At 39.4% G+C, this 24,154-nt stretch overlaps 1 long non-coding RNA gene across 2 annotated transcripts in view; it reads left to right on the top strand.

The window, feature by feature from the left end:
- Positions 1-24,154, top strand: part of LOC105498181 (uncharacterized) — a 145,297-nt gene that overhangs the window by 14,034 nt on the left and 107,109 nt on the right. Inside the window, exon 1 of one of the 2 annotated variants that reach the window (XR_011615563.1) lies at positions 19,979-23,344. The exons of the other annotated variant lie outside the window; for it this stretch is intronic. This is a non-coding gene — a long non-coding RNA (uncharacterized lncRNA). Of the gene's footprint in view, positions 1-19,978; positions 23,345-24,154 lie in introns of those variants that run through there. 2 annotated transcript variants of the gene reach the window in all.

The following is a 24,154-nucleotide window of genomic DNA, read 5'->3' as shown; positions in this document are numbered from 1 at the left end:
CTGTGTTCTTAGTCCATTCACCTCTGCACCTAAATTTTCCTTTATGTAAGTTGTGTCACATAAGAATAATTAATAATACTTTTTTCCCTAACTGCTTCCCAACAGAACTGTGTTGATAATGAAGTTTGGAGGTGGGTGGGTAGGAAAAATTTGTTAGAACTAAAAACGTTTAAACACCCACTACTATATGCCAGGCAGGCTCTGTGATAGGCTTTTTATAGACACTATTTAATTTAATCAAAGTTGACTAAAAAATATTTAGCAACTTGTCCAGCGCAGTTGTTGGCCAGTCACAATGATGCTGGCTACTGACTGGCAGACTGTGCCAGGGAGGCGGCTGGAGGAGGGGAGCAAGGCACACAGGGCCAGCCAGCCAGCAAGGAGCGCCAGGGTGACTCTCAGAGCGCCCCACGGCAAAGTTCCTGCTCTTTCTAGTTATTTAAACACTTCAGAGGAAAGCAGACACCAAGGCTAGCTATTATTATTCTCAGAGGTAGTTACTCTGAAGTTATTTGGATAAGGGTAAACAAGGCTAAGAAGTTTCATTTTTAGGGTTCTGCTTTCAAAGGAACACCGTTTTGCTCCTTTCTCTTATCTGTCTCTTTCTCATGCCGCCAGTAGACCAATGTCAAAACCTTGTGCTCAAAACCTTACTTCCTGTCCTTGTGGTAGCACTTCCCAATTGAGAAACATTTAAAGCACTGAAAGCAACACTCAAAAGAAGGAAAGAAAGGATAAAAAGGGAGGGCAGGGGGGAAGATCATGAAGAAGGAAGGTAAAAAGAAGGAAAGAGAAATAAATAAAATCAAAGAAGGAAGAAACAGTTCAGACCAGTTTGCAGGTTTAGAAGTCATTTCTGGCTCCCTAACAGTTTTCGTCCTCAAAGTGCTTTCGGGCCACCAACATGTTCACCCAATACTGGGCATGACCCAGGAGGGGAGGTAAGAGTGAAAGGTGGAGTTGACAATTACTTGTGGAAAAACCAAGGACAAAGAGGAAGAATTAAAACAGGAAATGACTCATGAACAATGGAAGGGGTGCTCCCCTCACTTTTATTATCCCCCTCAGAGAGAAAGAGTTTCCACTAGCTTTGTTTTTGGGAGTTTTTCTTCAACAACAACTCTAACTCTAACCCTCCTAACCCCCTTCTTTGAGGGAGACTCAGTTTTTCCAAAGTTACAACACACTTCTCTGCCCTCTTCTTTCACCCCAACTTCTCATGAGGCATCTTAACACTGAATATTGTGTTCAACATACACTTTTGAAGAAAACAGAGGAAAATGCAAAGATTTGTAAATTGATTATTTGAGAAAAACCATGGCAGCCGTTTCAAATTTTAGGGATGCTGGTAAAATTCATCTGAGAAGTAGAAGCCTATTGGGTTTAGACAAACTCCTCAACAGGCCACTTTGTTCAGACCTAGGACCCATAGCATGTTCTGAAAAGGGAGATACTATGAGTAAAAAGAGTTTAAATTGGTCTGTATACTGGAGTGACAGGTGTGTTTCAATTTTTTCCTGGAGGAGTGGGGGAGTGTTGTGCTGGTAAACGTTTAACAATCACCTCTCCAATAACGACAACCAAACAATACAAAGCACCCTAAAACTCGGATTTGTAGCACTTGTCCATTTCTGCGGTAGCATTTCCATCAAGTCACTGAGTTAGGAAAAGACGTGCACCATTATACAGTGTTTCCTCTATGTATGTGCAGTAGATGTAAACCCTCCCAAGATCTTAGAATAGTAAAGGATAGTAAAATAATTAAGAAATGATGCATTTGAGTACTTACTACCTTTTAAAAAATATATAATTTATTTAAATATCAGCATTTAGTTAATGATGGGATGCTTAACAACTAACTTGCAGAAATCCTGACATTTTAGCGATTGACTCATGTGACTAGATTTGGAGGTCTGGAACCTGGAGAGAAGGAGAGTAAGACACAGTAGGCTCCCGAAATTATATGGGAGCAGCAACGTGGATGAGAGGCTACCAGCGGAATATAAGCACTGCTCCCTTCCCACCCATCCAGCAATCTTCACAGATGGAGGTCTCCAGCTGGGTGTGGGAAGGTGGGGGAGGTATTTTATTTAAATGTTGAAGGAAAGGGTGATCTCAGAAGGCTGGAAGACCTAGAAACATTTGGTTTAAATATTTAATATTAAAAATGGTTTAAATGACTAAGAATGACCCAAAGAGATAAGATTTGATTATTTCATTTGGATATTGGACAAATGAAGAGTGGTTCTAATCACTTGTCCACCCCCATTCCTCCCTTGGCAACAGGGCTGGCATGGCAATATGTACAAAAAGTGAGTCCCAAAAGTTGTGCCTGTAAAATTATTACAGAAATTGCCCCAGACTTCCAGAAATGGTAGACATTCAGATTCCCTGACCAGGAGAAACAGTAAGTAAATAAGAGTGAATCTGCTAAGGTGGCCACCACCATTCCTTTGTGCTAAAGCCTGTAGGAGAAGTCCTTGGATGGTCTTTCAGAGCCCACCAACTCTTATTCATGTAGAATCCAGGTTATTGTATTCTCAGACTACAGAGAAAAGGAGACAGCAGGTTACAAAGTACTGGGATTGTAAGAGACAGACTCTATGACAAAAGAAGTTACTATTATTGTCCTGATAGGGACAACCTAATAAAATACAAACACAATTCATAAAGAAATGGTGAAATAATAGTTATTGCCATCTATTTAAGAAGGGAGATGTTAATAAAATAGTCTAGACAGATTTTCATAAAAACTGTTTACAACAAAAAGATGTTACTTGAATAAGTAAACTTTAGTTATCTTAAAAAATGCATTAATGTAAATCATTTTGTTCCTTAAGGATGCTGGATACATGCAGATTGCTATCTAATTTTTACATTTGAGTTTTAGAAAGCCATCTGTAACCACTTTCCTAAATTATCAGAGTTGTCTGAATATTAACAGGAAGCTTAAATTATACCTCTGGCTACACTTTTCCACTTACTGTTCTATTTTCATCTCATTCTCAACTTATTTATAACCAAACTCATAAAGTCACCCAAACTAACTTCCTATCCACACTACCAAGTTTCCATTTTTGCACCACAATCACCAAGCCTGAAGCTTTGGATTCATCTTTGAACAACCTTCTTATTTCCCATGTGCAATCAGTTTCAATGTTTTGTCAATGCGTCTTTGGTTGCTCTGTTCCTCCATTTTTATTCTCCTGATTAACTTCATATTACCTTATACCCAAATTATTCCATAGCTCTCTAATTTTAATGGTCTCCAGCTTCCTGGGCTCTTTCTCCAGACTATCTTATTAACACACATCCATTACATTGGCTTTGGAAACCCAATTCTTTCTATGGTGTGCTGACTGAAAGAGTGAAATTTGCTTTTAGACCTGGATTTTGTTCCAGCTCTACTTCTTTCTCTTGTGGAAACTTGGGCAAGTCATTTAGCCTCTAAGCCTCCATTTCTTCAGCTGTAAAATGGAAATAATAATAGTGCCTAAACCACAGAGTTGTTGTGAGGATAAAATGAGGTGATTTTTTTGTATATGATATGATTTAATTTCTTCTTATATTCTTCTATATTTTCCAAATTCCTTTTCATGATGATGTATTACTTTAAAAATATAAATAAAAATATCTATTGGGTACATAGTGATGCATAATGAACAGGTCAGGATAATTAGAATATCTGTCATCTTAAATATTTATAATTTGTTTTGGGAACATTGAATATTCTTCTTCTAGCTATTTGAAACTATATAATATATAGTTGTTAACTGTAATCATCCTACAGTGGTATAGAACACTAGAAATTAGTCTAGCTGTAATTGTGTGTTCTTTAACAAATCTCTCCTTATTCTCCCCTTGTCTTACCCATTCTAACCTGTAGTATCCTCTGTTCTACTTTTTACTTCTTTGAGATCATCATTTTTTTTAGCTTCCTCATTTGAATGAGAACATGTAATGTTTAACTTTCTGTTCCTGGCTTATTTCACTTAAAATAATGATCTCCGGTTCTACCTATGTTGCTGTGAATGACAGGATTTTATTCTTTTTTATGACTGAATAGTATTCCATTGTGTGTATATACCACATTTTCTCTATCCACTTATCTGCTATTGAATACCTAGCTTGATTCCGTATCTTGGCTATTGTGAATAGTGCTACAATAAATGTGAGGGCACAGATGTCCCTTTGATCTACTGATTTCCTTTCTTTTAGATAAATGCCTCGTAGTAGGATTGCAGGATCATAAGGCAGTTCTATTTGTAGCTTTTATTTGTCTTATTTTTTTTATTTTTTAGGGATGGTGTCTCACTCTGTCACCCAAGCTGGAGTGCAGTGGTGTGATCATAGCTCACTACAGCCTGGAACTCCTGGGCTCAAGCAATCCTTCCATCTCACCCTCCCAAGTAGTTAGGGCTACAATGCACCACCACACCTAGCTAATTTTTAAAAGCTTTTTGTAGAGAGGCAGTCTTGCTATGTTGCCCAGGCTGGTCTTAAACTCCTGTCCTTAAGCAATCCTCCTGCCTTGGCTTTCCAAAGTGCTAGGATTTCAGGCATGAGTCATTGTGCCTGGGCTTATTCTATTTGTATTTTCTTTAGGAACCTCCCTGCTGTTCTCCACAGTGGTTGTACTAATTTATATTCCCACCAACAGTATATGAGAGTTCGTTTTTCTCTGCATCCTCTCCAGCATTTATTTTTTGGCTTTTTGATAATAGCCATGCTAAGTGGAGTGAGATGATACCTCACTGTGGTTTTGACTTGCGTTTCCCTGATGGTTAGTGATGGTGAGCATTTAAACACGTATTTGGGCCAGGCACGGTGGCTCATGCCTGTAATCCCAGCACTTTGGGAGGCCAAGGCTGGTGGATAATGAAGTCGGGAGATGGAGACCATCCTGGCCAACGTGGTGAAACCCCATACCTACTAAAAATACAAAAATTAGCCTATTATGGTGGTGCACACTTGTAGTCCCAGCTACTTGGGAGACTGAGGCAAGAGAATTGCTTGAACCCAGGAGGCGGAGGTTGCAGTTAGCTGAGATCGTGCCATTGCACTCCAGCCTGGCGACAGAGTGAGACTCCGTCTCAAAACAAAAAAACAAAAACAAAAAACCCCACACATATTTGTTGATCATTTGTATGTCTTCTTTGGATAAATGACTATTTGAATCATTTCCCCTTTTTAATCAAATTGTTCGTTTCTGAGATTTTTACTGTTGAGATATTTGAGTGCCTTGTATATTCTGGATATTAATCCCCTGTCAGATGAATAGTTTACAAATATTTTTTCCCATTCTATATATTGTCTTTTCACTCTGTTGATTGTTTCCTTTGCTGTGAAGAAACTTTTTAGTTTTATATAATCCCATTTTAAAATTTTTGCTTTTGTTGCCTGTAGTTTTGAGGTCTTATTCATACAATCTTTTCTCAAACCAATGTCCAGAAGTATTTCCTCTATGTTTTTTTCTAGTATTTTTATGGTTTCAGGTCTTGCATTTGGGTCTTTGATTCATTTTGAGTTAATTTTTGTACAGGGTGGGAGGTGGGGGTCTAATTTCATTCTTTTGCATAAGGATATTCAGTCTTTCTAGCAGAATTTATTGAAGAGACTGTACTTTTCCCAGTGAGTATTCTTGGAGGCTTTGTCAAAAATCAGTTAGCTATAGATATGCAGATTAATTTCTGGGTTCTTTATCCTGTTACATTGGTCTACGTGTCTTTTTTTTTTTTTAATGACAGCACCATGCTATTTTGGTTTCTATAGCTTTGTAGTATGTTTTGAAGTCTGGTAGTATGATGACTACAACTTTGCATTTTTGTCCCTTCCTCAGGATTGCTTTGGCTATTCAGGATTTTTGTGCTTCCATATAAATTTTAAGATTTTTAAAGTTTCTGTGAAGAATGTCATTGGTATTTTGGTAGGAATTACATTGAATCTGTAGATTGCTTTGGGTAGTATAGTCATTTTAACAATATTCTTCTGATTAATGAGCATGGGATGTCTTTCCATTTGTATCCTCGTCAATTTTTTTCATCAGTTTTTTTTTTCCTTCCCTAAAACAGGGTCTCGCTCTGTTGCCCAGGTTGAAGTGCAGTGGTGCAATTTCAGCTCACTGCAGCCTCGACCTTCCAGGCTCAATCGATCTTCCCACCTCAACTTCCTGAGTAGCTGGGACTACAAGCATGAGCCACCACACTCAGCTAATTTTTGTATTTTTTTGGTAGAGATGGGGTTTTGCCATGTTGCCCAGGCTGGTCTTGAACACCTGGGTTCAATCGATCCTCCCATCCCTGACTCCCAAAGTGCTGTAATTATAAGTGTGAGCCACGGCTCCTGGCAGTCTTCAGCGTTTTGCAGTTTTCCTTGTAGAGGTCTTTTACCTCCTTGGCTAAATTTATTCCTAGGTTTTTTTTTTTTTTTGATTGCTATTATAAATAAAATCATGTCATCTGCAAAGAGGAACAATTTGACTTCTTTCCAGTTTGGATGCCCTTTATTTTCTTCTTAAATGCTCTGGCCAGGACTTCTGACATGAGGTGATGTATATACAATCTCAGCATGCTGCTCGGCACATAGTGGCTTCCCCCACCTTACTCACCACTCCTGGTCAGACTCCTTTTTCATGTCCTATTTTGGGGCAGCAGTCTGCCTTAGCTCTTCCCCTTTCAGTCTATGCTCACGTGTAAATAATCTCATTTAGTCTTGTGCCTTTAAATATCACCTATATGTTGGTGATTGTAAGGCATGAGTTATCTATTCCCACTGGCATTTTTGGGTTGCTGGCTTCTTCAGCTCCAAGTTTGGGGTATACGAAGCAAGAAGAAAACTCAGGAAACTTACCATCTAGTCATTCCTTGGGTCTTCAGGTCCCTAGCCTGTCTGTCTTCTTCTACCCACCTTTCTTCTTTTGTATATATATATTATATATAATTATACATACTATATATAGTGATACATAATGTCTAGAGGTGTTTTTCTTTTACTTAGTGGGAAGAATAGAAAAAAATATCAACTCTATCTTGGTGGCAGTGCCTACTGAGGTTTTTTTAAAATAAAAAAAAAATTTAAGTTTGTTAAAAAACACATAATATAAAGTTACCCTCTTGGCCATGAAGTGTACAGTTCAGTAGTGTTAATTATATTCATATTATTGTGTAACAGATCACTACAAATTTTTCATCTTGCAAAAACTGAAACTCTACACATACCAAACAACTTCCCATTTCTCCCTTTCCCAATTCCTAGCAACTACCATTCTACTTTCTGTTTCTGTGATTTTAACTACTCTAGATATTTCATTCAAGTGGAATCATACAGTATTTGTCCTTTTGTGACTGGCTTATTTCACTCAGTATGATGTTCCCAAGGTTCATCCATTTTGTAGTATGTGACAGAATTTCCATTAGGGCAAAATATTTAGTGAAGTTTCTAATTTTAGTGATTATATGCTTAATCTACAAAAATTCAATTTTCTAAAATCTCACTTTTTGTTTTCTTTATGTTTTTAGTAATTTTAAATATAAATATTTTATATTCTAGTTCATATTGTCAACCTACTATTTTAAGTGCTTGAGAGCTTTAGTTTTCCTTTTTAAATTTGCTTTTCCTCATAACGAATTGTTTTCTTGTGTGCTTCGGATTTTTTAATGTGTGCTCATGTTTTGCAGGTTTTTGTTTTTTCTTTTCCTGTGAGAATCCCTAGCGGTCTAGGTTTTGGACCTATCCTATCTGAGTAAGATCTAGAGGGATATCACAAATTGAGACTAAGTTTGGTGTTAATTCTTGATTTGAGGATTCCAAGGCTATGTGGGGAGCATAAATCTGAACCCTAAACCCAATAGAAGATGGTGAGCCATGGTTTTGAATTCTCAGGTTCTTAGAGGAGACTTTTGTTTTTTTCCACTCAGAGCTCAGGCAGACAGACAAGCTTCTTCGTCAACTCCCAATTCAGATGGATGACTTTTCTCCTTCGTCTATCAGATTGTGCAGCTATTATATTGTTCCAACTTTATCTGGGGTTTTCTGTTTCACATCAGCACCTCAAAAGGTCTCAAGGCTTCATTTCTTGTTCCTATTGAGATTCAAGACCCTGGGTTAACTTTAGCATTGTCTTTATTTTGAATTCTATGTAGTTGAAGTACTGAGTAGCTAGCTTCCAAGATGGCCTCCCTTTTTGCTGGTATTCACAGCTTTGTGTAATCCCCTTCTACACAGTATCACAGTTGCTCTATATGACCAATAGAATATGGCAGAAGGGATGGCGTGTCACTTTCAGCATTTAGTTTAAAAATATCAGGGGTTTTATTACTCTGTTTATGATCATTTACTTTGTGGAAAGCCAGCTGCCATGTCATGGGAACACTCAGGGAGCTTATGGAGAGACTTGTGTTACCAGAAAATGACGTCTTTGGTCGATAGTGTATGGCGGATGCATCTGACAGCAATAACTTAAGCATACCCTGAGGATGACCTTATCGTGTAAGAAGAATGTTGATTCAAAATTCCCAGGTAGGGAATCCAGTAGTGGCCAACCCAGAAGTTTACCCTTTATTAGGTTGGTGCAAACATTATTGTGGTTTTTGCCATTACTTTTAAAATGGCAAAAACAACAATTATTTTTGCACCAACCTATACAAAGGACATCTGAGCCCTTGGCCCCTTCCTTGGAATGCAGGTTGTGCAAGGAACTGAGCTGAGATTCTTTGTTTTGAACTTGGTGGACGTTGGTAGGTGAAGGATGCTAAGTGAAAATTCCTATATAAACTGCATGCATTTTATAAACAGTAGCAATTTTTCCTGTCCAAGCCGTCGCTCCTGGGCCATTCTGTGTGTAAGTCCTCAATACACTCTACGTCTGGTTTGCTGGTTCTGGGTTTCTTCTTTGGCCTCGTGGACATGGTGCTATCCCTGTTGGAATCAACAGGGGTCAGGGATGACAAATAGCCAATGAGGCCCTGATGCTTGCTAACAGTCATGTGAGTGAGCTTGGAAGTAGATCCTTCAGACTTCAGATGGCTGCAGTCCTGGCCAGTATCTTGACTACAACTTCATGAGAAATCCTGAACCAGAACCACCCAGCTAAGCCATTCCTGAATTTATGAAGCTTGGCAACTGTGAAAGCTAATAAATGTCTCTTTTTTCAAGTTGTTTAATTTTGGGGTCACTTGTTACATAGAGATAGATCACTAATACAGGTACCATAATTGTTTGACTAGCTTAAGACCTTAAAGATATAAATCTAGCATTGATAATTTTGATCTAGTACCTTTATCTTCTTGGCTAATCTTTTTAAAACCATCCTTTTCTATACATACATAAACTAGACCTTGCCAGTTATCATCTAAAACTGCTCCACTCTTCTGAAATACTTGATTCTATATCCTACCTTTGACTACAGCTTCATATCCTTCTATCTCTTATGTCATTTCTCCACACAAATGATAAGGCTTATCAATGACCCACTCATTTATTCCCAGTTTATTTTTCTCCTTTCTGGCCTTGCTTAATTCTTCTACTATGGTCAACCTATTGCTTTTCTGTATGTTAAATACCTATGTCTTTTGGGAACTGCTTTTCTCCCACTCCATTCGGTGTTGGTGAAGCTGTTGCTCATATGACCTAACCATTCTCACCACAGCTGTGGGCTCCTTACTCAGGTTGACCAAGCAATCCCTATTGGGGATTGATATGTACACTGTGAAAGAAAGGGTTGGAGTCTACCTATGGCGTTATGTTTTCTAAGGAATACATAAGACTAGAACTGCTGGAGGTTGTCCTGTTGTGCTTGGATATATTTTAAAGAGAATGAAGTCAAGCAAAGGTAAGCAGAGCTGAGAGATGAAGAGGGACAACATTCTTATGATGTCATTTGAACCATGGACCCTGTTGGACTTGAGGTCAGTTCTATTCCTTAGACATTCCAGCTGTATAAACCAATAAATCGTTTCTTAGCTTTTTTTCTTATACTATTTTATAACGTTTTTGTTTTTTAACAACCAAAAGCATTGTGACTAACACTCTTAGCCTGTACCTCTATTTCAGTTATGAATGCATTTGGTTGCAAATTACCAGAAAACACAAAAACCATGTCTTACATAATTAAGAGTTTATTTGCTCCACATGGTAAAGTCTAAGGTAGGGCAGTCCAGAGCTAATGCAGCAGCTCAGCATTACCATCAGGAATCCAGAGTCTTTCTGTGTTTCTGCTCTGTCATCTTTACTATGTGGACTTTGTCCTACTTGTTGCCAAGTGGCTGCCGCTTCTCTGGCGCCACAACTGTGCTCTAGGCAGAAGGAAACAGGACATGAAGAGACCGTATTTGCAGACTTCTGTTTATGTCTCATTGGTCAGAAGTGTGTCCCATGGCTTACCCAACTGCAGGGGAGCTAGGAAATTAAGTATTTAGCCTTTATCATCTCTGTATTAGAAGTAGGCAAAAGAAAGAAGAGTTGGAAATGGACAAACCTAAGTTGAAAACTTGGATTTTCTCTGGATTCCAGAACTATATCTTACATTTTCACCTGCCCTACAAACAACCAGCTACCTTCTAACTTTACAAATCATTCTGTATTTGAATTCTGTGTGTTACTGGATAGAACCTACAAAATTGTAAATAATGAAACTTTTACAGATTTTACAAGTTAATGACATTAAGGCACCCAGAACTATTTGTTAGTTCTTTTTATTTTGTTTTCATTAGCCGCCTCTCCTATTCCCTTTAATTGTTATTGAAAATCTTTAACATACACTACCTTTATTAACCCCTCTTCTCATATCCTTTTTACTCTCAATGGGTTGCAGTCCCTTGCTTTGCTAAGAAAATTGAGGCTATGACATACAAAGTTTCTTAATTTCCCATAACCAACCTTTCCTCTTTTCTTTGTTTCCTTTCAATTTTTAAACTAGAACCTACAGTTGTGGTCTTAACCTCACCCACAATCATTGTGCTACAAATTACCTGATGTTTATTTCAGTCATCATTGTATACCAACACTTGTCATCATGTGGTAGTAGGCACACCATAAATATTTGTTGAATACTTATTGAAGCCTCCTTGTAGAACTTTGCTACATCAATTATTCCTTTTCTCTCCTGAATCTTTTGCTTCTCCCTCTTGTACCTCCTATCTGTTAGTCTGTAAATATATTCAAATGGTTTTTTTTTCCCTGAAAGTCAAAAAGAATCCCAAAAGAACAAAAATCTTCCTTCTAATGTGCTTATATTCACCTCCTGGCTAACAGCTAATTTTTCTCTTTCTGTACTGAACCAAACTCTCAAAATAAGAATTTCCATTTTCAGTCTCTACTTCCATTTCTTCTAGTCATTTCTCAACTCATTGTTTACTGGCTTCGACTCTACCATGTGAACGGAAGGTCCCTGATGATTTCCTACTCACAAAATCATATGTTACTTAAGTTTTCTGTAGAATTTAGTTACACATTTTCTATTTCTTGTAACTCTCTTCTTCCTTAAATTTTGTGACACTAGGAATTTTTTGTTCCCCTCTCTATCAATTGTTTTTTTTCCTTCTGTTGGGATTCTCATCATCAGTAATGTTACCCAGGGCTCTGTATGTGATAATCTTTTCTTTTCATTAAACACATACTCCTTATAAGATCTTACCAATACCATGGCTTCAGCTGCCACCCAAACAAAAATTGTTCCCAAGTCTGTATCTCTAGTTCCAACCATATTCTTTTGTTAAGACCTTAAAGAGGTAAAGGAATGAATCACATGAATATTTGGAAGAACAACATTTCAGGGAATGGAAATAGCAAGTGTAAAGGCCCTGAGGTAGGAGTGTCTTCATCATGTTCAAAGAAAAGCAAGGAAGCCAGTGTGGCTGGAGCTGACAGAGTGTGGGGAAAATTACTAGAAAATGAAGTCAGAGAAGCAGTAGGAGAGTGAAGGTCAAATCATGTAAGGTCTCATATGCCATGTTAGTGATCCTAACTTCTACTGGGAGTGCGATGAAAAGCCACTGCACGATTTGAGCAAAGAAGTGATATATTCTGACTGGAGTTTTAAAAGGATAACTCTGTATTGAATATAGATTGAAAAGAGCAAAATAGGAATCAGAGCAACCAGATTAGGAGTGTATTGCAATAATTTAGATGAGAGATGATGGTGGTGATCTGGACCAGAGCTGTGGCAGTCAAGCAGCTGGTCATGAATACATGTTATTGGAGAACCAGCAGCATATGATGACAGATTGGATGTTGGGTTTTGAGAAAAAGGAGAACTCGAATATTTTTGGCCTGAGTAACTGGAATGATGGAGTTGCAATTTACAAAGTTGAGAAATACTGTGGGAAAAACAGACTTGGGAGAAGATTAGGAGGTCAGGTTTGGACCAATTACATATGAGCTATTGATTAGACAATCAAATGTGGAAGTCCTGAGGCAGCTGGATAAAGAATGGAGTTTAGTGGTTAAGTGGGACTAGAGGTATAAATTTGAAATTCGTCATCCTATAGAAGGTATTTAAACTCGTGAGGCTAGATGAGTTTATTACTGGAATGAAAATAAAAAGAAAAGAGAAGTGCTTTAAGAACTCAGCCCTGGAGCAATCTGGTGTTAAAAGGCAGGGCTGATGAGAATGAATCAGCAAAGGAAATTAAGGAATGGCCACTATGTGGCATGAAAATTAGAAGAGTGTGATGTCTGGGAAGATAACTGAAGACATGTTTCTAAAAGGAAGGAATTGACCATGGCAAATGTTGCTGATAGGTCAGTTAATTTGAGGACTGAGTGTTTCAATGGGTCAAAATAGTGGGAGGAAAGAAATTGGAATTTTTCTGGAAAGGACGGAGAAAAATGGGGCAGTAGCTAGAGAGAGAAGTGGGCTCAAGAGAATTTTGTTTATTAGATAAGAGAAATAAAAACATGTTTGCAAGTTGATGGGAAAGATTCAGTAAATAGAACATTTTGTTAAAGCAGGGAAAGGGTAGAAATGCTGGAGTGATGTCCTTAAGTAGGTGAGAAGAGGTGGGTTTTAGTAGAGGAATTGTCCTTTGCTAGAAGCACAGTTAATTCATCCACAGTAAGAGAAGAGAAAACAGAGAAGGGCATAGATGTAGGCAGGTGGTAAATGTTATGGTGGAAGTGCATAGAAATATTCTTCAGATGGCTTCTATTTTATCAATAAGGAAATTGGGAGCAAGGATGGGGGTAGAAGTATTGGAAGGTTCATGCCCTCATTACCTCTCTGCCCTCATCTCCTAGTTGTCTTAGGGAGTGAGAGAATGAACTAAGGAAATAAAGCATAATTGTCTGTCAGCATTGAGATTATGGATCATAACTTTCAGTAAGACTAGTCAATGTGGTTGTATGGTTTTCTCTAACTACTATTATTTGGCCTGGCAGTTACAACATAAAGTTGAGGGACAACAGAGTCAACTGCTTTGTATGAAAGAAAGTGGTGAGAATGACTATTATTTAAGCTGAATAAGGAGGAAAGTGATGGCACAAGGGGTGTGAGGGATAGTAAAAAGTGGTTGGATCAATGGATTGTAGGCCAGAGGATGGAAGTTAAAGGATTGTTAGAGTTGGGGCACAAGAGGGAATGAAATGAAAGATAGAAGGTAGTGATCAGAGACAGTGGGGTGCTCGAAATTAAGATCATAGAAGGGTATGGCTTTTGGTACTAGGGTTTGACTATGGAAGTGAAAGGCTGAAAGGCTAAAGGAATAAAAAAGGTAGAGGACAGCATCATTAGAGGAGAGGAGGTCAAGGAACTGAAAAGCTGCGCTAATGGAAAGATCATGTACATGGAAAGAATTATGAAGGAGTGGTGTTGAAGAATGTAAGAGTCAACCAGAAGCTAAACTCTTCAAGGAACAGGAGGTAGTCACCTGAGGATAACAGATGACTGCAACAGGAAGAGTAGTGGTGGTACGATTTTGTAAAATTGCTCATCTTAAGGTCATGCATGACCTCCTAGTTACCAAAAATTGATCTGAAGTTTTATACAGAATTTGTCATCATTTCCACTTTCATGATCTTTTTTTTTTTTTTTTTTTTTTTTTTTTTTTTGAGATTTTATGACCCTGGGATCTGCTGGTTCTCCCACCTCCCTGTCAATTCCTGCCCCCACCTAACCCCCTCTTTTTTATCATCTCTTGGATTCTGCTTCTCAGTAGCAATTACCTGGAGCTCCCTCTTTTTCACAGTTCACACACTATCTGGGTGATCTCACCAATCTCACGGCTTCAGCTTCCATCCAAATGCACGTGGCTTCCAAATCTGTGTCTCCAACCCCAACTATGCTCCATTGCTTCAGTCCTGTATTTCTGACTGCCTACCAAGTTGCCCTTGGATGACCTTCAGGCAACTTAAATTCATTCAAGACTGAATTAGTTATCTTCCTCTCCAAACTTCCTTCTTCATTTTTGAATTTCAGTCTAAGACACTTTTAACTCATCATAGTCTGTCTTCCTCATCTCCTATATGCAGTCAAGTCACCAATGCCTGTGATTCTATTTCTGAAAGATGAATTCTATTTCTGAAATGCTAACACTGATTAAATCCAACTCTTTGCCTCCTTCAAAGCTATGTCTGCACAACAAAAAACAGAGGAAGAAAAACAGAGGCATTTCCTAGCTTTATAAAAGTCTAGGAAATATAGTTTATTAGATGTTCTGTTTCTATAACACAAGAAGGCCATCTAAGAAAGATAGAATGGATGTTGAGTATCAATCCATTTTATTGACGTCTCCTGATACTCAATTATGTGAATCCCTAAAAGAGTACGTTATAGGTTGTGAATCACTCTATTCTTGTGTACCCACACCAGGTAAGAAGTTATTGTTGCAGTTTATTATTATTTGTATATTTAAAAAGGATGAAAGCAAAACAAAAGGTCACTACCTAAGAGTAGCCTTCCTAGTCACCCTATTTATTTAGGCTTCTCTTTGCCATTCTCTAATTGTTTCTTCAGTCATTTGTCAAATATTTAGAGTATTTTGTATTAGGCATTATTCTGAGTGATAGGAATACAGCAGTGATGAAAAGGAACACAATCCATGATTTCATTGAACTTAGAGTCTAGTCAGGGAGCTGTGCAAAAAACAAAAAACAAAAAACAAAAAAACAAAAAACAAAAAACAAAAAACAAAACTGTATAGAAATAATGTATTTTCCCCAGGTGTGGTGGCTCACGCCTGTAATCCCAGCACTTTGGAAGGCCGAGGTGGGCGGATCACGAGGTCAGGAGATTGAGACCATCCTGGCTAACACGGTGAAACCCAGTCTCTACTAAAAAAAAAAAAAAAAAAAAAAAAAAAAAAAAAAAAAAATTAGCCAGGCACGGTGGCGGGCACCTGTAGTCACAGCTACTTAGGAGGTTGAGGCAGGAGAATGGTGTGAACCCAGGAGGCGGAACTTGCAGTGAGCCGAGATCGCACCACTGAATTCCAGCGTAGGTGACAGAGCGAGATTCCATCTCAATAAATAAATAAATAAATAAATAAGTAAAAGAAATAATGTATTTTCCAATCGTGATTAGTGCTTTGAGAAAATAAAGGGCAACAGAACAGAACGAATGGGGTTGGGGAGACAGGGAACAATTTTAAGTAGGAAAATTAGGGAAAGCCTCTTTGAAGAGATGAGATTATAGTGTAGATATGAATGGTGAGAAGAAGTTAGCTAGACTAAGACTTGGAAGAAGAGAACTCCACAGAGAGAACAGCAAGCATTAAGACCCTTAGGTGGTACAAACTTGGCATCTTCAAAGACATGACCGATATCTCCAAAGCCCTCCTTCGTAACACTTATCACAAGATGTAATCATATATTTATTTGTGTGTACCTACTTGGATCTGTTATATATTTGCTTACTGTCTGTTATCCTCATGATCTGTTATCCCTTTCAGGATGGAGGCCATTTTTTAAAATTATACTTTAAGTTCTGGGGTACATGTGCAGAATGTGAAGGTTTGTTACATAGGTATACATGTGCCATGGTGGTTTGCTGCACCCATCAACCAGTCATCTGCATTAGGTATTTCTCCTAATACTATCCCTCCCCAAAACCCCCACCCCTTCACAGGCCCCGATGTGTGATGTTCCCCTCTATGTGTCCGTGTGTTCTCATTGTTCAACTCCCACTTATGAGTGAGAACATGTGGTGTTTGATTTACTGTTCTTGTGTTAGTTTGCTGAGAATGATGGTTTCCAGCTTCCTCCACGTCCCTGCAAAGACATGAACTCATCCTTTTTTATGGCTGCATCGTATTCCATGGTGTATGTGTGCCACATTTTCTTTATCTAGTCTACCATTCATGGGTATTTGGGTTGGTTCCAAGTCTTTGCTACTGTGAACAGTGCCACAATAAACATATGTGTGCATGTGTCTTTATAGAAGAATGACTTTAATCCTTTGGGTATACACCCAGTAATGGGATTGTGGGGTCAAATGGTATTTCTAGTTCTATATCCTTGAAGAATTTCCACACTGTCTTCCACAATGGTTGAACTAGTTTACACTTCCACCAACAGTGTAAAAGTCTTCCTATTTCTCCACATTTTCTCCAGCATCTGTTGTTTCCTGACTTTTTACTGACTGCCATTCTAACTGGTGTGAGATGGTATCTCATTGTGGTTTTGATTTGCATTTCTCATTTATTGATTTGTGTATGTTGAACCAGCCTTGCATACCAGGGGTGAAGCCAACTTGATTGTGGTGGATAAGCCTTTTGATATGCTGCTGGATTCGGTTTGCCAGTATTTTATTGAGGATTTTTGCTTTGATGTTCATCAGGGACATTGTTCTAAAATTTTCTTTTTGTGTGTGTGTCTCTGCCAGGTTTTGGTAACAGGATGATGCTGGCCTCATAAAATGAGTTAGGAAGGAGTCCCTCTTTTTCTATTGTTTGGAATAGTTTCAGAAAGAATGGCACCAGCTCCTCTTTGTACCTCTGGTAGAATTCGGATGTGAATCTGTCTGGTCTTGGACATTTTTTTGTTGGTAGGCTATTAATTATTGCCTCAATTTCAGAACTTGCTATTGGTTTATTCAGAGATTCAACTTCTTCCTGGTTTAGTCTTGGGAGCGTGTATGTGTCCAGGAAGTTATCCATTTCCTCTAGATTTTCTAGTTTATTTGCATAGAAGTATTTATAGTATTCTCTGATGGTAGTTTGTATTTCTGTGGGATCGGTGGTGATATCCCCTTTATCATTTTTTTATTACATCTATTTGATTCTTCTCTCTTTTCTTCTTTATTAGTCTGGCTAGCAGTCTATCTATTTTGTTGATCTTTTCAAAACAACAGCTCCTGGATTCATTGATTTTTTGAAGGGTTTTGTTGTGTCTGTATCTCCTTCAGTTCTGCTCTGATCTTAGTTATTTCTTGTCTTCTGCTAGCTTTTGAATTTGTTTGCTCTTGCTTCTCTAGTTCTTTTAATTGTGATGTTAGGGTGTTGATGTTAGATCTTTCCTGCTTTCTCTTGTGGGCATTTAGTGCTATAAATTTCCCTGTATACACTGCCTTACATTTGTCCCACAGATTCTGGTACCTTGTGTCTTTGTTCTCATTGGTTTCAAAGAGCATCTTTATTTCTGTCTTCATTTTGGTATTTACCCAGTAGTCATTCAGGAGCAGGTTGTTCAGTTTCCATGTAGTTGTACGGTTCTGAGTGAGTTTCTTAATCCTGAGTTCTAATTTGATTGCACTGTGATCGGAGGGATAGTTTGTTGTGATATCTTTTCTTTTACATTTGCTGAGGAGTGCTTTACTTCCAATTATGTGGTCAATTTTAGAATAAGTATGATGTGGTGCTGAGAATATTCTTTTGATTTGGCATGGAGAGTTCTTTTTTTTTTTTTTTAATTTACACTTAGGGTGGAGAGTTCTGTAGGTCCACCTGGTCCAGAGCTGAGTTCAAGTCCTGGATATCCTTGTTAATTTTCTGTCTCATTGATCTAACATTGACATTGGGGTGTTAAAGTCTCCCACTATTATTGTGTGGGAATCTAAGTCTCTTTGTAGGTCTCTAAGAACTTGTTTTATGAATCTGGGTGCTCCTATATTGGGTGCATATATATATTTAGGATAGTTAGCTCTACTTGTTGAATTGATCCCTTTACCATTATGTAATGCCCTTCTTTGTCTCTTTTGACCTTTGTTGGTTTAAAGTCTATTTTGTCAGAGACTAGGATTGCAACCCCTGCTTTTTTTTTTTTTTTTTTTTTTTTGCCTTCTGTTTGCTTGGTAAATCTTCCTCCATCCCTTTATTTTGAGCCTATGTGTATCTTTGCCTGTGAGATGGGTCTCCTGAATACAGCACACCAATGGGTCTTGACTCTTTATCCAGTTTGCCAGTCTGTTTCTTTTAATTGGGGTGTTTAGCCCATTTACATTTAAAGTTAATATCATTATGTGTGAATTTGATCCTGTCATTATGATGCTAGCTGGTTTTTTTTGGCTCATTAGTTGATTCAGTTGCTTCATAGCATTGATGGTCTTTACAATTTGGCATGTTTTTGCAGTGGCTGGTACCGGTTGTTCCTTTCCATATTTAGTACTTCCTTCAGGAGCTCTCGTAAGGCAGGCCTGGTGGTGACAAAATCTCTCAGCATTTGCTTGTCTGTAATGAATTTTATTTCTCCTTCATTTATGAAACAGTTTCATAACTATGTTTGGATATGAAATTCTGGGTTGTAAATTCTTTTCTTTAAGAAAAGTTGTTGGCTGGATATGAAATTCTGGGTTGTAAATTCTTTTCTTTAAGAAAAGTTGTTGGCTGGATATGAAATTCTGGGTTGTAAATTCTTTTCTTTAAGAACGTTGAATATTGGTCCCTACTCTCTTTTGGCTTGTAGGGTTTCTGCTGAGAGATCTGCTGTTAGTCTGATGGGCTTCCCTTTGGGGGTAACCTGATCTTTCTATCTGGCTGCCCTTACCATTTTTTCCTTCATTTCAACCTTGGTGAATCTGACTATTATGTGTCTTGGGGTTGCTGTTTTCAAGGAATATCTTTGTGGTGTTCTCTGTATTTCCTGAATTTGAATGTTGGCATGCCTTACTAGGTTGGGGATGTTGTCCTGGATAATATCCTGAGGAGTGTTTTCCAACTTGGTTCCATTCTCCCCATCACTTTCAGGTATACCAACCAAACTTAGATTTGGTCTTTTCACATAGTCCCATATTTCTTGGAGGATTTGTTCATTTCTTTTCTCCCTTTTTTCTCTAATCTTGTCTTCTCACTTTATTTCATTAAGTTGATGTTCAATCACTGATATCCTTTCTTCCACTTGATTGATTTGGCTATTGAAACTTATGTATGCTTCATGAAGTTCTTGTGCTGCATTTTTCAGCTCCCTCAGGTCGTTTATGTTGTTTTCTACACTGGTTATTCTAGTTAGCAATTCGTCTAACCTTTTTTCAAGGTTCTTAGCTTCCTTGCTTTGGGTTAGAACATGCTCCTTTAGCTCAGGTGAGTTTGTTATTACCCACCTTCTGAGTCCTACTTCTGTCAACTCATCAAACTCATTTTCTGTCTAGTTTTGTTCCCTTGCTGGCAAAGAGTTGTGATCCTTTGGAGGAGAAGAAGTGTTCTGGTTTTTGGAATTTTCAGCCTTTCTGTGCTGATTTCTCCCAATTTTTGTGGTTTTATCTACCTTTGGTCTTTGATGTTGGTGACTTATGGATGGGGTGTGGACGTCCTTTCTGTTGATGTTGATTTTGTTCCTTTCTGTTTGTTACTTTTCCTTCTAACACTCAGGCCCCTCAGCTGCAGGTCTGTTGGAGTTTGCTGGAGGTGCACTCCAGACCTGTTTGCCTGGGTGTCACCAGCAGAGGCTGCAGAACAGCAACCATTGTTGCCTGACCCTTCCTCTGGAAGCTTTGTCCCAGAGAGGCACCCACAAGATGCCAGCCAGAGCTCTCCTGTATGAGGTTTCTGTTGGCCCCTACTTATTTTTTAAAATATTATTATTATACTTTAAGTTCTAGGGTACATGTGCATAACGTGCAGGTTTGTTAAATATGTAAACTTGTGCCATGTTGGTGTGCTGCACCCATCAACTCCTCAGCACCCATCAACTCATCATTTAAATCAGGTATAACTCCCAATGCAATCCCTCCCCCCAACCCCATGATAGGCCCTGGTGTGTGATGTTCCCCTTCCCGAGTCCAAGTGATCTCATTGTTCAGTTCCCACCTATGAGTAAGAACATGAGGTGTTTGGTTTTCTGTTCTTGTGATAGTTTGCTGAGAATGATGGTTTCTAGCTGCATCCATGTCCCTACAAAGGACACAAACTCATCCTTTTTTATGGCTGCATAGTATTCCATAGTGTATATGTGTGTTGGCCCCTATTTGGAGGTGTCTCCCAGTCAGGCTACACAGGGATCAGGGACCCACTTGAGGAGGCAGTCTGTCCATTATCAGAGCTTGAACGCTGTGCTGGGAGAACCACTGCTCTCTTCAGAACTGTCAGGCAGGGATGTTTAAGTCTGCTGAAGCTGCACCCACAGCTGCCCCTTCCCCCAGGTGCTCTGTCCCAGGGAGATGGGGGTTTTATCTGTAAGCCTCTGATGGGGGCTGCTGCCTTTTGTTCAGAGATGCCCTGCCCACTGAGGTGGAATCTAGAGAGGCAGTCAGCTTTGCTGAGCTGTGGTGGACTCTGCCCAGTTTGAACTTCCCAGTGGCTTTGTTTACACTGTGAGCATAAAACCGCCTACTCAAGCCTTGGCAATGGCAGACGCCCCTCCCCCCACCAAGCTCCAGCATCCCGGGTCAATCCCAGACTGCTTCACTAGCAGCGAGAATTTCAAGCCAATGGATCTTAGCTTGCTGGGCTCCGTGGGCATGGGACCCGCTGAGCCAGGCACTGGAGGGAATCTCCTAGACTGCTGGTTGCTAAGACCATGGGAAAAGCGCAATATCTGGGCAGGAGTGTACCATTCCTCCCGGTAAAGTCTCTCACAGCTTTCCTTGGCTAGGAAAGGGAAATCCCCCAACCTCTTGCACTTCCTGGGTGAGGTCACGCCCTGCCCTGTTTCAGCTTGCCCTCCATGGGCTGCACCCACTATCCAACCAGTCCCAATGAGACGAACCAGGTACCTCAGTTGGAAATGCAGAAATCACTCGCCTTCTGCGTGGATCTCACTGGGAGCTGCAGACTGGAGCTGTTCCTGTTCAGCCATCTTGCCTGATCCTCCCTGATTTGCATTTCTCTAATGACCAGTGATGATGAGCCTTTTTTCATACATTTGTTGGCTGCATAAATGTCTTCTTTTGAGAAGTGTCTGTTCATATCCCTCATCCAGTTTTTGATGGAGTCGTTTGATTTTTTTCTTGTAAATTTGTTTAAGTTCTTTGTAGATTCTGGATATTAGCCCTTTGCCTGATGGATAGATTGCAAAAATTTTCTCCCATTCTGTAGGTTGCCTGTTCACTCTGATGATAGTTTCTTTTGCTGTGCAGAAGCTCTTTAGTTTAATTAGATCCCATTTGTCAATTTTGGCTTTTGTTGCCATTGCTTTTGGTGTTTTAGTCATGAAGTCTTTGCCCATGCCTATGTCCTGAATGATGTTGCCTAGGTTTTCTTCTAGGGTTTTTATGGTTTTAGCTCTTACATTTAAGTCTTTAATCCATCCTGAGTTAATTTTTATATAAGATGTAAGGAACGGGGCCAGTTTCAGTTTTCTGCATATAGCTAGCCAGTTTTCCCAACACCATTTATTAAATAGGGAATCCTTTCCTCATTGCCTGTTTTTGTCAGATTTTTCAAAGATCAGATGGTTGTAGATGTGTGGTGTGATTTCTGAGACCTCTGTTCTGTTCCATTGGTCTATATATCTGTTTTGGAACCAGTGCCATGCTGTTTTAGTTATTGTAGCCTTGTAGTATAGTTTGAAGTCAGGTAGCATGATGCTGGATGGAGGCCATTTTTATCTCATTCAAGGTCACATCACCAGTGTTTAGTTTAGTACCTGGCACACAGTTGGCAGTTAAGTGGTTACTAAATGAATGACTAAATAATAAGTATTTATTAAACAAAATGATGTGTAGGATTCATTGTTTAATAGGTACCTTTTGTTTTCTAAATATAATATAATATTGACTATGCCCTTTTAAACGGCACATTCTGCCCTCTATCACAGGCAGGCTCCTTTCCCACACCCTTTTTCCTTTGAAAATCTCTGTGCTCAGAAGTTAGATATTGGAATTACTTCCCCCGTGTCTTAAATTGCCATGCATTCACCCTGTGTTTTGGATTGTTGTTGCATCCTGAGAGGGATGTTCTGCTTTCCTTGGGTCATTAGAAGTCAAAGGGAGAATGAACAACAGAATACAAGGTGATTATGAGACATCCAGGAAGATACCCAGTCAGCAGAACCTAGGGAAACAAATCTAATTATAGGACATAAATAATAAGAGAAACTAAGTGAGAGAGAGGTAAGGAGGAGCCAGAAAGAGAAAACTAGGATGATGTGACTTAATGGGCATTAAAAGGAGGGAAACCTCAAGGGTGATGGGGGGATTGTGTGATGTCAAATGCTGCAGAGAGCACCAGAATGCAGAGAAAAGATCTCTGCCTCTAGAGGTTGATATCCTCCAAGAATGCAGCTTCAGAAGAGTGGGCTAGGGGTGAGGAAGCGAAAGCTTTGGACATGGCCATTCATTCTAGAGGTCTGGTAGTAAAAGGTCAGTGATGATGTCCCCCTCCTTTCTTCCCACAGAGAGTGCTTTTAGATAGCCTCTGGGAAGGGGAAAGTCAGGGGGTCAGACTTGCTCCCCCTCCATTTGAGAAATCACTTCTTAGCCCATTCTTTTCATCACCTTGAAACTCAGTGTGAAATGTCTATCCAGTGACCTTGGACAGGGTAGCCTTCTCTCTGTTCTGCATCCAGCTATGGCCCTGCTTCCTCATATCAATGTACACAATGAACCCTGAGGGAGGCTAAATGGTAAAAGCTTCAGGCAAGTGTCCTAAAGCTACATGGGGTTCAGGTGTTGACTTGAGGGTGGGATGGGGTGTGGACAAGTGAGATCAGACATTGTTATTTTGGGACGAATTAATGTGCTCCTTTGACCAACATGATGTGGGGCAAAGCTTTATGGTGTAGGTAAGAGGTTGGAAACTTAACTATTTTCAGTACGAGGTAGGTATCATAAGTGAGTGAAGTAGGCAGGGCAGGCCAGGAGTGAAATGTGAAGTGCAAGCCCCGTTTAGAATAGGACAGAGGCTACTCAGCACCAGCTAATTGTTGCCTCACAGGGATGTGGTCCCAGTATGCACAAGGCACAGAAGCAGGGAGAGTCTAGATTATTCTAGAAGCTGAATAAAGAATAGTGTGGCTGGAATGCTGTGAAAGGAGTAGAGATGTGAGTAGGGGTCTTGTAGGCCTTGTCAACATTTCGTGACCACACAGTGGGAATGACTGGGGGCTGGCAGAGAGGGAAGAGTATTTTTATTCCCTTTCATTACCTTTCCAGGACAGCCAATCACAGCCATCTTACCTTATTCAAAGTAGTTTAATGGGGCTACTATTTCCTCAATTCTATAATGAAAATATTAAAGAACAAGCTTACCTCCTGGGCAAAGAAAGTTTGTTTTTTGGTAGGAATTTTGTAAGCATTGCATGTTTTCTTCCCTGCTTGCAAAATGCATAATTTATCTTTTGGGAATGGGGCATCCGGGTTTAATGTATTTAACTTCAGAACAATACATTAGGTTATTGTTGATGAAATCCATTTGTTTCCCACAAGAAAACAAAAATGATTAGTTATATGGTGAGTACTGGGTAGTTTTCAGTTTTATAAAGGAGATCTGATTGAGAGTCTCCCATAACAATACCCTTTACTGATACGAAAAAGCATAGTAGAAGAAAAGGCTTGATAAGAGAAATCAAGTTTTGATTGTTTTTATTTTTATTTTTTTAGACAGAGTCTCACTCTGTTGCCCAGGCTGGAGTGCAGTGGCATGATCTTGGCTCACCGCAACCTCTGCCTCCCGGTTTCAAGCGATTCTCCTGCCTCAGCCTCCTGAGTACCTGGGATTACAGGAGCCCGCCATCACACCCGGCTAATTTTTGTATTTTTAGTAGAGACAGGGTTTCACCATGTTGGCCAGGCTGGTCTCAAACTCCTGACCTCAAGTGATCCACCTGCCTCGGCCTCCCAAAGTGCTGGGAT

The sequence above is a fragment of the Macaca nemestrina genome, chromosome 1 (genome assembly GCF_043159975.1).
Source record: "Macaca nemestrina isolate mMacNem1 chromosome 1, mMacNem.hap1, whole genome shotgun sequence".
NCBI classification, from domain to species: domain Eukaryota; kingdom Metazoa; phylum Chordata; class Mammalia; order Primates; family Cercopithecidae; genus Macaca; species Macaca nemestrina.
The sequence above is the reverse complement of the archived record's forward strand: the minus strand, read 5'-3'. Positions and strand labels throughout refer to the sequence as shown.